The sequence below is a fragment of the Loxodonta africana genome, chromosome 2, assembly GCF_030014295.1.
Source record: "Loxodonta africana isolate mLoxAfr1 chromosome 2, mLoxAfr1.hap2, whole genome shotgun sequence".
In the NCBI taxonomy this organism is placed as follows: domain Eukaryota; kingdom Metazoa; phylum Chordata; class Mammalia; order Proboscidea; family Elephantidae; genus Loxodonta; species Loxodonta africana.
The window spans coordinates 15912272-15931018 of NC_087343.1; positions in this window are offsets into that span (position 1 = coordinate 15912272).

Here is an 18747-nt window from a genome sequence, read left to right on the forward strand (position 1 = left end):
TAACAGCTCTAGCCAGCTGGGACAGGACGTCAGAGCTCCAAAGACGAAAATAATCAAGTTAGCTCACTCAAGCAACCCATAGGGGTATACCAAAACAAAACAAAGCAAGCAGCTATGACACAATAAGCAAGCATAAACTAATACAATAACTTATAGATGGCTCAGAGACAACAGTCGATATCAAGTCATATAAAGAAACAGACCATGATCATCTCAACAGGCTCTCAAAACAAAGAATCCAGGGCTCTTCAAGATGAAAGTGCATTCCTGGAATTACCAGATGCAGAATACAAAAGTTTAATATACAGAACCCTTCAAGACATCAGGAAGGAAATGAGGCAATACACAGAACAACCCAAGGAACACACAGATAAAGCAACTGAAGAAATTAGAAAGATAATTCAGGAACATAATGAAAAGTTTAATAAGCTGAAGAAATCCATAGACAGACAGCAATCAGAAATTCAGAAGATTAACAATAAAATTACAGAATTAGATAACTCAATAGAAAGTCAGTGGAGCAGAATTGAGCCAGTAGAAGCTAGAATTTCTGAACTCGAAGATAAATCACTTGGCACTAATACATTTGAAGAAAAATCAGATAAAAGAATTGAAAAAAAATGAAGAAAACTAAAGATTCATGTAGGACCCTATGAAGAGAAATAACCTACGAGTGGTTGGAGTACCAGAACAGGGAGGGATAACAGAAAATACAGAGAGAATTGTTGAAGATTTGTTGGCAGAAAACTTCCCTGATATTGTGAAAGATGAGAAGATATCTATCCAAGATACTCTTCAAACTCCACACAAAGTAGATCCGAAAAGAAAGTCACCAAGACATATTATAATCAAACTTGCCAAAACCAAAGATAAAGAGAGAATTATAAGAGCAGAAAGGGATAAATGAAAAGTCAGCTACAAAGGAGAGCCAATAAGAATAAGCTTGGACTACTCAGGAGAAACCATCCAGGCAAGAAGGCAATGGGATGACATATTTAAAAAAACAAACGAAAAAAATTGCCTGCCAAGAATCATATATCCAGCAAAACTGTCTCTCAAACATGAAGGTGAAATTAAGACATTTCCAGATAAACACAAGTTGAGGGAATTCTTAAAAACCAAACCGAAACTACAAGAAATACTAAACGGAGTTCTTTGGTTAGAAAATCAATAATATCAGGTATCGACCCAAGACTAGAACACTGGGCAAAGCAACCAGAGTCAACCCAGACAGGGAAATACAAAAAAAAAAAAAAAAACCAGGCAAGATTATAAAAAAAAAAGCTCAAAAAGGGTAACAGCAATGTTATTATATAAAAGAAGACAAAATGAAAATAATAAAGAGGGACTAAGAAATGTAATCACACACCTTCCATATGGAGAGGAAGACACGGCAATAAAAAGAAATAAAATTTAGGTTTAAATTTAGAAAAATAGGGATAAATAATAAGGTAACCAAAAAGGAGACAATCTGTCCTAAACCAAAACCAAAAGCCCAGTGCTGTCAAGTCGATTCCGACTCATAACAACCATATAGGACAGAGTAGAACTGCCCCACAGAGTTTCCAAGGAGAGCCTGGCGGATTCAAACTGCCCACTCTGTGGTTAACAGCCGTAGGACTTAACCACTACACCACCAGGGTTTCCAACAAACTATCCTACTCATCAAAATAAAATACAAGGGAAAAATACAGACTCAGCAGAAGCAAAATCAACAACAACAAATATGAGGAAAGGACAATATATAAAGAAAATCTACTCAGCACATAAAATCAAGTGGGAAAAAGAAACTGTCAACAACACATAAAAAAAGACATCAAAATGACAGCACTAAATTCATACCTATCCATAACTACCCTGAATGTAAATGTATTAATGCACCAATAAAGACCCAGAGAGTGGCAGAATGGATTAAAAAACAAAATCCATCTATATGGTCTCTACAAGAGACACACCTTAGACTTAAAGACACAAGCAAACTAAAACTCAAAGGATGGAAAAAAATATATATATCAAACAAACAACAATCAAAAAGAGCTGGAGTGGCAATACTAATTTCTGACAAATTAGACAGAAGTTAAATCCAACATAAAGGATAAGGAAGGACTCTACATAAAGATTAAAGGGACAATACACCAAGAAGATATAACCATATTAAATACTTATGGACCCAATGACAGGGCTGCAAGATACATAAAACAAACTCTATCAGCATTGAAAAGTGAGATAGACAGCTCCACAATAATAGTAGGAAACTTCAACACACCACTTTCAGTAAAGGACAGACATCCAGAAGGAAACTCAATAAAGACATGGAAGATCTAAATGCCACAATCAACCAACTTGACCTCATAGACATGTACAGAAAACTCTATCCAAGAGCAACCAAGTATACTTTCTTTTCTAGTGCACATGGAACATTCTCTAGAATAGACCACATATTAGTTAGGTCATAAAGCAAGCTTTTGCAGAATCCAAAACACTGAAATATTACAAAGCATCTTCTCTGACCATAAGGCCATAAAAGTGGAAATCAATAACAGGGAAAAGAAATCAAACACTTGGAAACTGAACAATACCCTGCTTTAAAAAGACTGGATTATAGAAGACATTAAGGATGGCATAAAGAAACTCAGAGAATCCAATGAGAATGAAAACACTTCCTAACAGAACCTTTGGGACACAGCAAAAAAGCGGTGCTCAGAGGCCAATTTATATCAATAAATGCACACATCCAAAAAGAAGAAAGGGCCAAAATCAAAGAATTATCCCTAAAACTTGAACAAATAGGAGGAGAGCAACAAAAGTAACCCACAGGCACCAGAAGAAAACAAATAATAAAAATTAGAGCTGAATTAAATGAAATAGAAAACAGAAAAACAATTCAAAGAATTGACAAGACCAAAAGCTGGCTTTTTGAAAAAATCAACAAAATTGATAAACCACTGGTCACACTGACAAAAGAAAAAAGGAGAGGAAGCAAATAAACAGAATAAGAAATGAGATGGGCAATGTTACAACAGACACAAATGAAATTAAAAGAATCATATCACATTACTATGAAAAACTGTACTTAAACAGATTTGAAAACCTAGAAGAAATGGATGAATTCCTAGAAACACACTACCTACCTAAACTAACACAAACAGAGGTAGAACAACTAAATAGACCCATAATGAGAAAAGAGATTGAAAAGGTAATCAAAAAACTCCCAACAATAACAAAAAAAAGCCCTGGTCTGGACGGCTTCACTGCAGAGTTCTACCAAACTTTTAGAGAAGAGTTAACACCACAACTACTAAAGGTATTTCAGAACATAGAAAAGGATGAAATACTACCAAACTCATGCTATGAAGCCACCCTATCCCTGATACCAAAACGAGGTAAAGACACCCCCAAAAAAGATAATTATAGACCTATATCCCTCAAGAATGTAGATGCAAAAATCCTCAACAAAATTCTAGCCAATAGAATTCAACAACATATCAAAAAAATAATTCACCATGACCAACTGGGATTCATAACAGCTATGCAGGGATGGTTCAACATTAGAAAAACAATTAATGTAATCCACCTCATAAATAAAACAAGAGACAAGAGTCACATGATTTTATCAATTGATGCAGAAAAGGCATTTAACAAAGTTCAACACTCATTCATGATAAAAACCCTCAGCAAAATAGGAATAGAAGGAAAATTTCTCAACATAATAAAGGGCATTTATACAAAGCCAACAGCCAACATCACCCTAAATGGAGAGAACCTGAAAACATTCCCACTGAGATCGGGAACCAGACAAGGATGCCCTTTATCACCACTCTTATTCAACATTGTGCTGGAGATCCTAGCCAGAGCAATTAGGCTAGATAAAGAAATAAAGGGTAACCGGATTGGCAAGGAAGAAGTAAAGTTATCACTATTTGCAGATGACATGATCTTATACACAGAAAACCCTAAGGAATCCTCCAGAAAACTACTGAAACTAATAGAAGAGTTCAGCAGAGGATCACGATACAAGATAAATATACAAAAATCAGTTGGATTCCTCTACACCAACAAAAAGAACACAGAAGAGGAATTCACCAAATCAATGCCATTTACAGTAGCCCCAAGAAGATAAAATATTTAGGAATAAATTTTACCAGAGATGTAAAAGACTTATACAAAGAAAACTACAGTACACTTCTGCAAGAAACCAAAAGAGACATAAGTGGAAAAACGTACCTTGCTCATAAATAGGAAGACTTAACATTATAAAAACATCTATTCTACCAAAAGCTATCTACACATTTAATGCAATTCTGATCCAAATCCCAACGACATTCTTAAACGCGATGGAGAAACATATCAACTACACGTGGAAGGGAAAGAGGCTCTCGATAAATAATGCATTACTGAAAAAGAAGAACAAAGTGGGAGGCCTTACTTTACCTGATTTTAGAATCTATTATACTCCCACAGTAGTTAAAACAGCTTGGTACTGGTACAATAACAGATACATGGACCAATGGAACAGAATTGAGAATCCAGACATAAATCCATCTACATATGAGCAGTTGATATTTGAGAAAGGCCCCAAAACAGTTAAATGGGGAAAAGACAGTCTTTTTAACAAATGGTGCTGGCATAACTCGATGTCCATCTGCAAAAAAATGAAACAAGACCCATACCTCTCTCCAAGCACAAAAACTAACTCAAAATGGATCAAACACCTAAATATAAAATCTAAAACAATAAAGATCATGGAAGAAAAAATGGGGACAACGTTAGGAGCCCTAATACATGGCATAAACAGTATGGAAAACATTACTAACAATGCAGAAGAAAAACTAGATAACTGGGATCTCCTAAGAATCAAACACCTATGCTCATCCAAAGACTTCACCAAAAGAGTAAAAAGACTACCTACACACTGGGAGAAAGTTTTTAGCTATGACATTTCTGATTAGCCCCTGATCTTAAAATCTATATGTTGCTGCAAAAACTCAACTACAAAAACACAAATAATCCAATTAAAGAATGAGCAAAAGGTATGGATATACACTTCACTAAAGAAGACATTCAGGTAGCTAACAGATACATGAGGAAATGTGCACGATCATTAGCCATTAGAGAAATGCAGATCAAAACTTCAATGAGATTTCACCGCACTCCAACAAGGCTGGCATTAATCCACAAAACACAAAAGAATAAATGTTGGAGAGGCTGTGGAGAGATTGGAACACTTATACACTGCTGGTGGGAATGTCAAATGGTACAACCACTTTGGAAATCAATTTGGGGCTTCCTCAAAAAGCTAGAAATAGAACTACCACATGATCGAGCAATCCCACTCCTTGGAACATATCCTAGAGAAATAAAAGCCTTTACACAAACAGATATATGCACACCCATGTTTATTGTAGCACTGTTTACAACAGCAAAAACATGGAAGCAACCAAGGTGCCCATTCAACAGATGAATGGATAAATAAATTATGGTATATTCACACAATGGAATACTACACATAGATAAAGAACAGTGAGGAATCTGTAAAACATTTCATTACATGGAGGAACCTGGAAGGCATTATGCTGAGTGAAATTAGTCAGTTGCAAAAGGACAAATATTGTATAACACCAATAGTATAAGAACTTGAGAAATAGTTTAAACTGAGAAGAAAACATTCTTTTGTGGTTACGAGGTGGGGGGAAGGGATGGTGGGAGAGGGGTATTCACTAATTAGATAGTAGATAAGACTACCTTAGGTGAAGGGAAAGACAACACACAGTACAGGGGAGGTCAGCATAACTGGAGTAAACCAAAAGCAAAGAAGTTTCCTGAATAAACCGAATGCTTTGAAGGCCAGCATAGCAGGGGCATGGGTCTGGGGATCATGGTTTCAGGGGACATCTAAGTCAATTGGCATAATAAAATCTATTAAGAAAACATTCTGCATCCCACTTTGAAGAGTGGCGTCTGGGGTCTTTAAGGCTAGCAAGCAGCCATCTAAGATGCATCAAATGGTCTCAACCCACCTGGATCAAAGGAGAATGAAGAACACCAAGGACACAAGGTGATTACGGACCAAGAGACAGAAAGGGCCACATGAACCAGAGACTACATCATCCTGAGACCAGAAGAACTAGATGGTGCCCAGCTACAACCAATGGCTGTCCTGACAGGGAACACAACAGGGAAACGCTGAGGGAGCAGGAGAGCAGTGGGATGCAGATCCCAAACTCTCATGAGACCAGACTTAATGGTCTGACTGAGACTAGAAGGACCCTGGTGGTCATGGCCCCCTGAACCTTCTGTTGCCCCAGGACAGGAACCATTCCCAAAGCCAACTCTTTAGACATGGGTTGGACTGGACAATGGGTTGGAGAGGGATGCTGGTGAGGAGTGAGCTTCTTGGATCAGGTGGACACTTGAGACTATGTTGGCATCTCCTGCCTGGAGAGGAGATGAGAGGGTGGAGGGGGTTAGAAGCTGGTGAAATGGACATGGAAAGAGAGAGTGGAGGGAGAGAGTGGGCTGTCTCATTAGGGGGAGAGTATTTGGGAGTGTGTAGCAAGGTGTATATGGGTTTTTGTGAGAGAGACTGACTTGATTTGTAAACTTTCACCTAAAGCACAATAAAAATTGTAAAAAAAAAATCATGAATTTGCCACTTCCCCTTTGCTTTTGCAGTTAAAAATAGACTTCAGGTATACACCATGTTGTACTATGTTAATGATTGCCTATGCTGTTGAATGGGCCCACACAGGCCTAGGCAGGGGTGAAAGGCATGTGAAGTCCATGGATGCCTTATGCCTGTGCCTAGGCAAAGTGTCAGTGCCTGCCCCGAGTTCCCAGCTTAGGGGGCATAGCGATTTTTTTTTAAAGCCAGGAGACTGGTTTAGGAGAGGTTAGCCCTAAACTTCCATCTTAGGGGAGCTGGCAGTTTCTTTTTTCCTGTTTGTTCCTTTGTTCCTTACCCAAAGCTGAGAGACTGACTGGGAAGCAAAGCATCCCACTTCTGGCCTAGGGGGCATGCAACTACTGAACACAGCAGAACCAGGACCAGAGTAGAGCATGGAGGGGGCAGGTGAGGGGCAGAGAGGCACTTCCCGGGGGAAAAGTGTTATTTTGATCCCTCACAGTTGGTTAGATACTTGCACTTAACTTTCACAGATTCAGCACCACTTCCCCCTGGTTCTGGAGGCTTGTGCAGACTCTGAGCAGCTCAGTTTTTCCCAACTTGGAAAATGCGTCCTGAGTGCTACTGCTTGTCTCAGTCCGTGTGCTCCAGCCTGTAGGGTGCCAGTCAGGTCAGGCCTGGCACTTCCTTGATGCTTTTAAACTGTCTCTCCTTCCTCCTGCCTCTCAGTGTGACTCCTCAAATCTGTCTTTGATGTTCAGGGCTCCTAGATTGTCATATATAATCAATTCACTTGTTTTTTAGGATCTTTGTTGTAAAAAGGACCACAGGAAGCGTCTGACTATTCCGCCATCTTGTCCCAGGCTAGAATTGATTTTTTTTTAAATCTCAATCTACAACAAAAAAAGTTCCTCCCAAATCTAATCAAAGGGACATCAAAGAATCATAAAATCATGAAAGAAATTTTGAAAGAGAAGGCCTTCAGTGGCCTCATTAACTCTCTATATACCATCAGGATTCATTGGTACCAATTTTAGTTGTTGAGTTTCTTGTTAGAATAGCTCCAAATGTTTGTGAGTATTGATATTTTAAAGCTTTCATTCTTTGCTAGACATCACTAGAAGAACAAAGATAAAATTTTCTTTGTTTAAAAAATAGAATAATACTCATTTTATTTTGCAATTACTGTTCGGATTCACTAACCCTTTTTATAAATCTTAGTGCTTTATGCGATCCTGGTGACATTATTTGCCTATATTTTGAAACAATATTTCATTATCATTCATCATTACTCAATTCTTTCTAACTATAATACAAAAGACTAAAACAATAACGACAAGGAAGAAGAATTGAATAACCCAGTGGGATGATGAAATAGTAAAATATTACATCAACTGTCAGGATGGTATCAAGCAAAGTTGTAGACAATGTTTTGTAGTCGACTTTCATATTCTGTTGTACACGGTTGAACGTCAGAATATTTCATGTTCTGCATATAATGGTAAAGAAAAAAAATTGGCACTGGGAAACCAATACCATTACTAGATGAATCAGTAGATGAATACAAAGAGACAGAGAACAGTCCTTTATATTCTAATGATGATGGTTAAATGAATCATATCCATGAGTCATCAGAAAGAATATTCTGATGATAATATCTTAAATGAATTTTTCCAAACTCAGAAATTAGGGAATATATTCTACATTTCCAAAGGCCAAAATACAGCATTCTCATCCAGTTAGATTGGGCTTTGTCTTGCTTCAGGTACACTTAAGATAATAATTGTCTTAGAGAAACTTGTTAAAATATCCAAATGCTTCTGTTAGACAGTAAATGTCAGGAGATTCCTCAATCTAGTTAATTTCTAATAACCCAATACTGAGTTTATGAGATGATTTCAAAATGCAGAAACTTCATGATAATCTGCAGAATTCACATCGGAAGGATAGAAAACTACCATTTGCCACTTTTGAAACTGATATTTTTCTTATTCATTAAAGTTTTTCTCTTTATTAAAGCAGCCAATCTCTTTGTGCAGTGAAATAGAAAGCAACACATAATTTCAGCTACTAATGTAATATATAAATATATCATATTTTCACAGAAGAATTTAAACTCCAATGAACTTCTGTTCTTTGAAGCCCACAAAGTAAATATTAGAGGTATGTAACTGTCTTAGTTATCTAGTGCTGCCATAACAGAAATACAAGTGGATGGCTTTAACAAAGAGAAATTTACCTCCTCACTGTAAAGAAGGCTAAAAGTCCAAATTCAAGGCTTCAGCTGCAGGGGAAGGCTTTCTCTGTCGGCCCTGGAAGAAGGTCCTCGTCCTCAATCGTCCCATGGTCGAGGAGCTCCTCAGGTGTAGGGACCCCGGGTCCAAAGGACACTCTCTGCTCCTGGTGCTGCTTTCTTGGTGATATGAGGTCCCCAACTCTCTTCTTGCTTCCCTTTCCTTTTATCTCTTGGGAGATAAAAGATGGTGCAGGCCACACCCCAGGGAAACTCCCTTTACTTTGGATCAGGGAGGTGACCTGAGTAAGGGTGCTGTTACAATTCCAAGGTGTATTGATAATTACTGGTGACTGCAGTGCAAAAGTTGGAAACAAAGAAAGATCTGTACTTGGAAAATATGGCCTTGGTTATAGAAACAAGGCTAGAAATCAAATGATAGAATTTTGCAAGACCAAAGACTTCCTCACTACAAACACCTTTTATCAACTACATAAATGGTATCTATAGATGTGGCCCTCACAGGATGGAAAATACAGGAGTCAAATCAACTGTTGTTGTTAGATGCCATTGAGTGAGGTCCAACTCATAGAAACCCTAGGTACAACAGAATGAAACATTGCCAAGTCCTGCTCCATCGTCATAATCCTTGTTACGCTTAAGCCCATTGTTGTAGCCACTGTGGCAACCCATCTCATTGAGGGTCTTCCTCTTTTTGCTGACTGTCTACTTTACCAAGTGTCATGGATTGAATTATGCGACCCCCAAAATGTGTATCAATTTGGCTGGGCCATGATTCCCAGTATTGTGTTGTTGTCCTCCATTATGTGATTGTAATTTTATGTTAAAGGGGATTAGGGTGGGATTGTAATACCCTTACTAAGGTCACATCCCTGATTCAATGTAAAGGGAGTTTCCCTGGAATGTGGTCTGCACCACCTTTTACCATATGAGAGATAAAAGAAAAGGGAAAGATGCAGAGAGTGAAGACCACACACCACCAAGAAGGCAGTGCCAGGAGCAGAGAGAGATTCCTGCGCTGAGATACTCGCAGACCAAGGGAAGGTTGATGACAAGTACCTTCCTCCAGAGCAAAAAGAGGGAGAAAGCCTTCCCCTGGAGCTGACATCCTGAATTTGGACTTGCAGCCTACTAGACTGTGAGAAAATAAATTTCTCTTTGTTACAGTCATCCACTTGTGGGATTTCTGTTATAGCAGCACTAGATGACTAAGACACCAAGAATCACATCCTTCTCCAGGGGCTGGTCCCTCCTGATAACATGTCCAAAATAATGTGAGACAAAGTCTCACCATCCTTGCTTCTAAGCTGTGCTTTGTAATCTTCTGCATTGCTAATTACTGGTGATTGGAATGTGAAAGTTGGAAACAAATAAGGATCTGCAGTTGAAAATATGGACTTGGTGATAGAAATGACTCCAGAGATCTCATGATAGAATTTTGCAAGACCAATGACTTCTTCATTGCAAATAGCTTTTTCGACAACATAAACTGCAGCTATACACATGACCTCACCAGATGGAATATACAGGATTCAAATTAACTACATCTGTGGAAAGAAACAATGGGAAAGCTCAATATCTTCAGTCAGAACAAGGGCATGGGCAGACTGTGGAACAGACAATCAATTGTTCATATGCAAGTTCAACTTGAAGCTGAAGAAAATTAGAACAAGTCCATGAGAGCCAAAGTGAGCCTTAAGTATATACCACCTTTATTTCGAGACGGTCTCAAGAATGCATCTGAGATGTAGAACATGAATGGCTAAAGACCAGACAAGTTTCAGGATGACATCATATATGAAGAGAGCAAAAGGTCATTAAAAAGACAGGAAAGAAAGAAAAGACCAAAATGTTTGTCAGAAAAGACTGAAGAAAAGACTGAAACTTGCTCTTGAAAGTAGAGCAGCTGTAGTGAATGGAAAAGATTTCAAAGGGCAATTTGAGAAGACAAAGCAAAGTACTATAATGAAATATGCAAAGACCTGGAGTTAGAAAACCAAAAGTGAAGAACATGTTTGGTATTTCTCAAGCTGAAAGTACTGAAGAAAAAATTCAAGCTTCAAGTTGCAAAAAATTGAACTATGTAGGGAGCATCAAAAGAAGATGGAAGGAATACACAGAGTCACTGTACCAAAAATAATTGGTTAACATTCAACCACTTCAGGAGGCAGTATCTGATCAAGAAGTGATGGGACTGAAAGAAGACGTTCAAGCTGCACTGAAGTCATTAGTGAGAAAAAAGGCTTCAGGAATTAACAGAATTTCACTTGAGATGTTTCAACATATGTATGCAGCCCTGGAAGTGCTTACTTATCTATGCCAAGAAATTTGGAAGACAGCTACCTGGCCAATCAACTGGAAGAGATCCTTATTTGTGCCCATTCCAAAGAAAAGTATAGGATGCAGAAATTAGTGAACAATACTATTAATATCACATTTACAAAAAGTTTTGCTGAAGAAAATTAAAAAATGGTTGCAGCAGTACTTTCATATGGAATTGCTAGAAATTCAAACCAGATTCACAAGAGGACATGGGACAAGGAATATCATTTCCGATGTCAGATGGATCTTGACTGACAGCAGAGAGTACTAGAAAGATGTTTACCCGTGTTTTATTGACTATGCAAAGCATTTGACTGTGTGGATCATAACAAATTATGGATAACACTGTGAAGAATGGGAATTCCAGGACACTTAATTGTGTTCATGGGAAACCCGTACATAGATCAAAGGCAGTTGTCTGAACAGAGCAAGGGGATGCCGAGTGGTTTAATATCAGGAAAGGTGTGTGCCAGGGTTGTATCCTTTCACCATACATGCTCAGTCTGTGTGCTGAACAAATAATTTGAGAATCTGGACTATATGGAGAATGTGGCATCAGGTTTGGTGAAAGACTCATTAACAACCTACAATATGCAGATGACACAACCTTGCTTGCTGAAAATGAAGAGGATTTGCAGCACTTACTGATGAAGATCAAAGACTACAATCTTCAGTATGGATTATACCGCAACATAAAGAACACAGAAAATCCTCACAACTAGAACAATATACAACATCATGATAAAAGGAGAAAAGTTTAAAGTTGTCAAACCAAAACCCAAACCAAACCCACTGCCTTCAAGCTGATTCTGACTCACAATGATCCTATAGGACAGAGTAGAACTGCCCCCATAGAGTTTCCAAGGAGCGACTGATGGATTTGAACTGCCGACCTATTGGTTAACATCCGTAGGACTTAACCACTACACAGCCAGGGTTTCCTGAGGTTTTCAAGGGTTTTATTTTACTTGAATCCACCATCTACATCCATGGGAGCAGCAGTCAAGAAATCAAAAGATGCATTGCTTTGAGCAAATCTGCTCCAAAAGACTTCTTTAAAGTGTTGAAAAACAAAGATGTCACTTTGAAGACCAAGGTTTGCCTAACTGGAGCAGAATATTTTCAGTTGCATCACAGACATGTAAAAGTTGGAAAATGAATAACTAAGACCAATGAAGAATTAATGCCTTTTAATTTTGGTGAAAGAAAAATGAACATGTCTGTCTTGGAAGAAGTACAGACAATACCCCTTGGAAGCTGGATGGCAAGACTTCATCTCATGTACTTTGGACATGTTACCAGGAGGGACCAGTCCCTGGGGAAGGACTTCCTGCTTGGTAAAGTTAGAGGGTCAGTCAAAAAGAGGAAGACCCTGGATGGGTTGGATTATCACAGTGGCTGCAAAAATGGGTTCAAATATAGCAATGATTTTTAGTATGGCACAGAACCAGGCAGTGTTTGGTTCTGTTGTACATAGGGTTGCTATGAGTCAGGACCCATTTGACGGCAACTAATATTCCCATATTCCCATATGATACTCTTGAATGAATCCTTTCAGTAGAGCTAAGATTGTGTCCAGAGGATTGTAGTTCTAGTTTACCATTCTTGTCTGATCGATTATGTTGCCAAATTCCTGAATGTGGCCTGATGACCTCTTCATTTCCTGTATTCAACAGTAATTTATTGAGATAGTTCTGTACCAGGGCTCATGCTAGCATACTATCTTCTTTCAAAGACCTCTAAGCGTAATTCAACAATTCTGCATCTTGCCTACATATGCCAAATGCCTCAAAAATAGATTACTTGTACTTATACCCAGACATTTTAATTCTATAAATCAAGGGAGGTAGATGGGAAGTATATTGAAAAAAAAAAAAAGTGACTCCTAGTAATTCTAATGCCCATCTATGTGTTGGCATAGATAGGTGTAACAACAATGACGGAAATTAATATAAGCCTTAAGATAGCTTACCCAGGGTAATGTAGAGGCATTAGAGGATGCAGGGTGCTCTAAATTAGCGTTGTCCTCTGTCTTTCCCAGGTTTTAGCATGAGTTGGATTTGCCTAGCTTCAGCTGTGCCTCTAAACCTACCAGGATACCGAGAGGGTGCACCCAGGAATAGTTAAAAGCTTGGTCTCTGGAATCAGCCTTCCCAAGGTGAGTGAACCAAGCGTTTCCAGGTGGATGAACACCTACCAGCCACTAAATTTGTGAGTTTTATTTTCTCATCTATAAAATGGCTAATAATTGTACCTACCTTCTATAAATGTTGGGATATTTAAATACAATCATGTATGTGCCATGCTTAAAATAGTGTACAGTGAACAACAAAAAAATAAATGCAAGCTACAAAATTTTTTTTCTAACAGATATTTGTCAGGTGGTTTAAAAATACCTGAAAGGTTATTTCTTAAAGCAAGAAAACCTTTTATATTGTAATTTAAAATTTTTTGCATGCCTTTTTGACTTATAGATCAGAATAAGTGACTACGGTTTACCTTGTCTTCAAGGATTAGATTAAAGTCATCTTTATGGTCATTGATTGTAAATACCTTAAATGAATAAGGACCTCAGAATTCATTCATACATGGGTTTTTTCCCTATAGGAAAGATATTCAGATTGAATTGATTTTTTATAAATTAATCTTGTTCCCTTATATTCAGTAGCCTTTTTTTTTTTAATTTTCCTGAGGACACTGAATTCAACATATTTCGCCTGTTAAGGGACAGCAGAAGAAGGATCTCAAAGGAGCTAGTTAAAAATATATATATATATTCCAAAAACTGTACAAACTTAAGTGGGCTTAGATTCCTGCAAAATAAAAAACTTGTTTCCAGCCATTCTTGAAAGCTCATTTGGTTTAATGCTTTAGTTTGTACTGCGGGTTTAAGTAATTGCAATTCTGTTTAATAACTAAGAAATTATTTTTTAGTCTGAGATATAAATACTCCAAACCAATATGACTTTTGGTTTGTACTATGCCAAATGTAAAGATGTTACACAATAACTACCCTTGAGCTTTTACAGATGGGGTCGGAGTATCAGTCAGAGCCCTATCAGAAAAACAGAAACCACGTCAGATACTTCAGTACAGCAAAATAGTTGAAAAGGAATTAAAAGTTGAAAAGGTAAGGTCTGAATTTTCTGAGATGGTGAATTAGTCTAGCGATAAGGAATAGCACGAAGCTATTTCTAGCTTTGGGAAAGAGGTGGGGTTGCCCAAGCCTTGAGTCCAAGGCTTATGGTGGATACAAGTATCATAGATGAGACCCAGCTACTTCTATAAATGCCACCTTAAGCAGACAAGGACATGGGTGTTTCTTCCATCTGTTTACCCTACAATTTTCTTTCAGGGCCTTTCTTTGGCCAATTGGCAAAAAGTTGTTAGTCAAGAGAGAAAAAGTCATCTGAGAACAAACATGCAGAGTTCAATAAAGTAACAGTTTAAGGAAACAAATTACATCGATAGTGACTTCCTGAGGCTCTCTCTCTTTTTTTTTTTTTTTTTGAGGCTCTCTTATGTGACAGTTGAGAAGTGTGTAACCAAATATGTCCAGAGGCATGTTATTTGTTAACACCCCAAAATTAATGTCCCATAATCACCAGGCCCAAGGTTTTCTCATTTTCTTCAAGTACTGTTGCTATAAATAAATAACATAATTAAATTTTAAAAGCTTGATTATGCTCATTAAAAATCAACATTGTATTTAATTTGAAAGTAAAATCAAATCTTACCCAAAAAATTCAGTTAAAGCCAAATGTGAAAAAACAAAAGAAACGAAAACCACAACTCAGCAACTTCTATTTATACAGTAAGTATATTTTGTTGATTTTAGGCAGTAGTATGATAGAACATCTTGGTGCCTCATGTCCTCATACTTTCTAAGGAAGGTAGATAACAAAAACCAATAGACACTTAAAGCACAATAAAAATTAAAACAACAACAACAACAAAAAAATAGATATCTTTTAAACTCTAAGAAAGGTAGAAAACAACAATCCATATATGTTTTCAACTCCAAGAAAGTTGGACAGCAGTAATCAATATATATTTTTTCAAAGTATTCTCTTTGCACAGGCTAAGACACAAAAAGGTACTCAAACAACAACAGTAGTTAATAGTCAAAAAATATATACAAAAATACATTGTAGTCTAATTTATTCAGATTGGTCATTTTCTCAAACTATGCTATGTTTCAAGTGTTTGACACTTACACACTACTGGAAGCAAAGATATTGTTGGTGCACTCCACCAGCTAAGGGAATCATTAAGGTCTTGTTGAAAGAGCTGGGAGAATTTCTCTCTTACTTGTCGGTGAGACAGTTTTGGAAATTCATTAAATGCCTCTGAATATAGCTTTGCCTTTGAAATATGGGGGAAAAAGTAACTAGAAGCACTTATCAGGAAGGGCCGTTGTCTTATTAGAAATATATTTAAGAGATGTCACTAAACACAACAATACTGTGAGGATGTTAACTATCCAATTTCACGGGGTTGTAAGGAAGCCAAGGCCCGGAGAGATCCAACAGTAACAGAAGAGCAGTAAGAATCCATATACCATAAATAACAATGCAAAACCACAATTTGGGGAAGACCTCTGCCCTACATCATATTATGGTTAATATTAAGGTGCCAGATACAGTTGTGAAGAACTTTAGATAAATTAAATCATCAAGTACTCAAAAATGCTATGAGTATGATACAGACAAAGAGGCACAGCGTGGGTAAATTATTTGTTGAAGGTCACACAATGTGTAAGCAGACGTAGTTTGACCTCAGACTCTGAATTTTTAAACAATGTTATGTTACCCCTTGACATGCTATATAGGGATGCTGTGTAGATCATCTTTTTTGTTGGGTGCCGCCGAGTCAATTCCAACTCTATATGACAGAGAAGAACTGCCCCAGAAGGTTCCCTAGGCTGTAATCTTTGTGGAATCAGATCTCCTGGACTTTTCTCCCATGGATGGGCTGGTGAGTCAAACCACTGACCTTTTGGCCAGCAGCCAAGCACTTTACCACTACACCACCAGGGCTCCTGTGTAGATCATGTGCAGTGATATATTTGAAAATATCCATGAAATATAAAATGCTATACATACACAAATCACCATTGTGATTCCTAGCTAGGAAGAAAAACACAGAAAAATAATAAAGTTTTCTCCATTCCTTTTCATCAACCAGAAAGTATCTAACAAATATTATTTGGGATATAATGATGAAATTTAAATTCAATGATTTTTTGTCTTTGGAAAATAATATTACAGCGTAGATGCAGCCGAGGCATGCTGCTCATCTGAGTAAAGAAGAGTGTAGCTTTTCATTGGACTTAGAATAATTTCTGAACTTTTACTTGGATCTACACATCCCTACATAAATTGCTCCCAGCTACCTCTTCAACCTCACATTTTATTACCCTTTCCTGGCCAACTGCTTCTAGAGGAAACGAGTCTTTGTGCTATTCCTTTAAAATCCAAGCTCAATCCTGCCTTACCTCTTGTCTCTGCTTACAGGACATCCCAGTCTACAGTAGCCACTCAGTCAAGCTCTAGCCCATCGCCTTGTTTTCATTCTCTACAGAGCAAGTATCTATGTCTCACTTTTGTGTATTTGTTTACAGTTAAAAACTTTCACGTCCAATCAAAAGCAATCTCCATTATAGAAAAAAAAACTTGTCTCTTTTCTTTGACTGGCATATAGTAGATATTCGACAAATCTGGGTAAATAAATGCATGAGCGAATTATAATTAAGTGACAAAATAAATTTCGATTATTTGATTATAGAAAGTACTGTTCCACTAAGAACAATGTGATTGATTAGATCTCTAGGAGAACCAATTAGTTTTTGCAGAGTTTCTATACCGAAAATGAATCCATTGATATGAAAATTCATAGTTGCAGTCAAAATAAAATCAGATATGAGAGTAAATAAATAGACACAAATCCTCACCATTTAATGGAAATGTACCTCAGAATGAATGCCATTCTTGCTATTACTTAAAACACAGAATTAATGAAGGTATAAAATGAAAGATGCTATATGCAGCATTTTATGTGTGCAAAATAATTGAGGAATTTATTTTAAATTATAAAAAGAATTATCATGGAATTCAATAAAATAAATTCTATTAAATAAATAAATATTTTGGTGTAGTAGAAAATACTTTTTGAAATAAAAAGTAATTATTTCCAATAAATTTTACCCCAATTTCATTTGTTCGTTTTATTTTTCCCCCCAAATTACTTTGGTATTAATTCTCAGTTTTATTTCAAGTTCATTCCACCTAGGAAAATCATACAGTTTGCTTTTGCTTTATGCGTGTTCATTTATATTCAGATGAAACACTTACCTCTCTTGAGAGTTATTTTCTGTTATTTGCCTTTGTCACTATTGATGTATGAAATAAGCCTTTTAACCAGAAAAAAGGTTTGTATTGAGTAAGGATGACATTGACAATGGGGTGAATATATATGAATATATATTTTAAAGCAAAATGACTTATCCCAAGATTTACAGTAAAAATATCTTTATGTTAAGACAGCAGAGGTCATTATGTCTGACATCAAAGGCAGACTGCAGAATTTATGGTGAATTTTAACCCCTCTATTTTAGCAATAAATTCAAACCCTTATGTACCGTTTCTGTCTAGTATTTTCACAATGCCTGGTTGTATGTATGTATGTATGTATATCATTTTGGCTTAATTCTTGGTAATAAAAATGATGGATTTTTTCAAATTCATAATTACAACAAAATTTTTCTTTACATGCCACTTTTGGGGAAGGAAAAATATAATTAAAGATAAGGAGATTACCAGTTCAGTACTTAGGTTTTAGAATAAATGGTGGTTAAATTTTTAGAAATGACACTTATCATCTGCAATGACTATTCCAAATCTAGAGAAGTTTCTCTTGGAAATAATTCATTGGATTAGAGCTCCAATATTATATTTTAAGAGAGAGAAATTCTAAGGGATAATTTCAAGAGAACATGATTCCATCAGCAAATAAACCTTACAAATGCAGAGTTTTGTATCTTACCTCAGAGAGTAAATCACACTAAACAGCATATTAAAGGTTTAAAGAACTTAACTGTTGTGGTGTCTGAATATCTCATTCATAATTTAATTTGACGTTTCCAAACTCATTTTAACAGGGATGTTCTTAAAGCAACAACTTATTAATACTTTCTGAAGAACATACTTTGGCAAACAATTGCTTTGATTTTTTTTCTTTCTGAAGTAATTTAATTTATTTTTAAAGATCTCTTGTATTAAAATTATTTTATTTCTGTATTTACCAGGATATATTCTTCCCAAGAATATTCTAGATACACACATACACAAATTCAGCATAATTTTTGTGTGCCACTTATAGGTAAAAGCTTATTAATAGCTACATGTTCACACACACATGCACACACAGAAACACTGATTCCAAGCAGAGTGGATTCTCCTTATTGATTTTCTAGCCTAAAGTTTAAAGATTCCCATTCAGGGTTTAAATAACTTTGTGATATAAAGCATTGAGAGAAGCCTACATACCA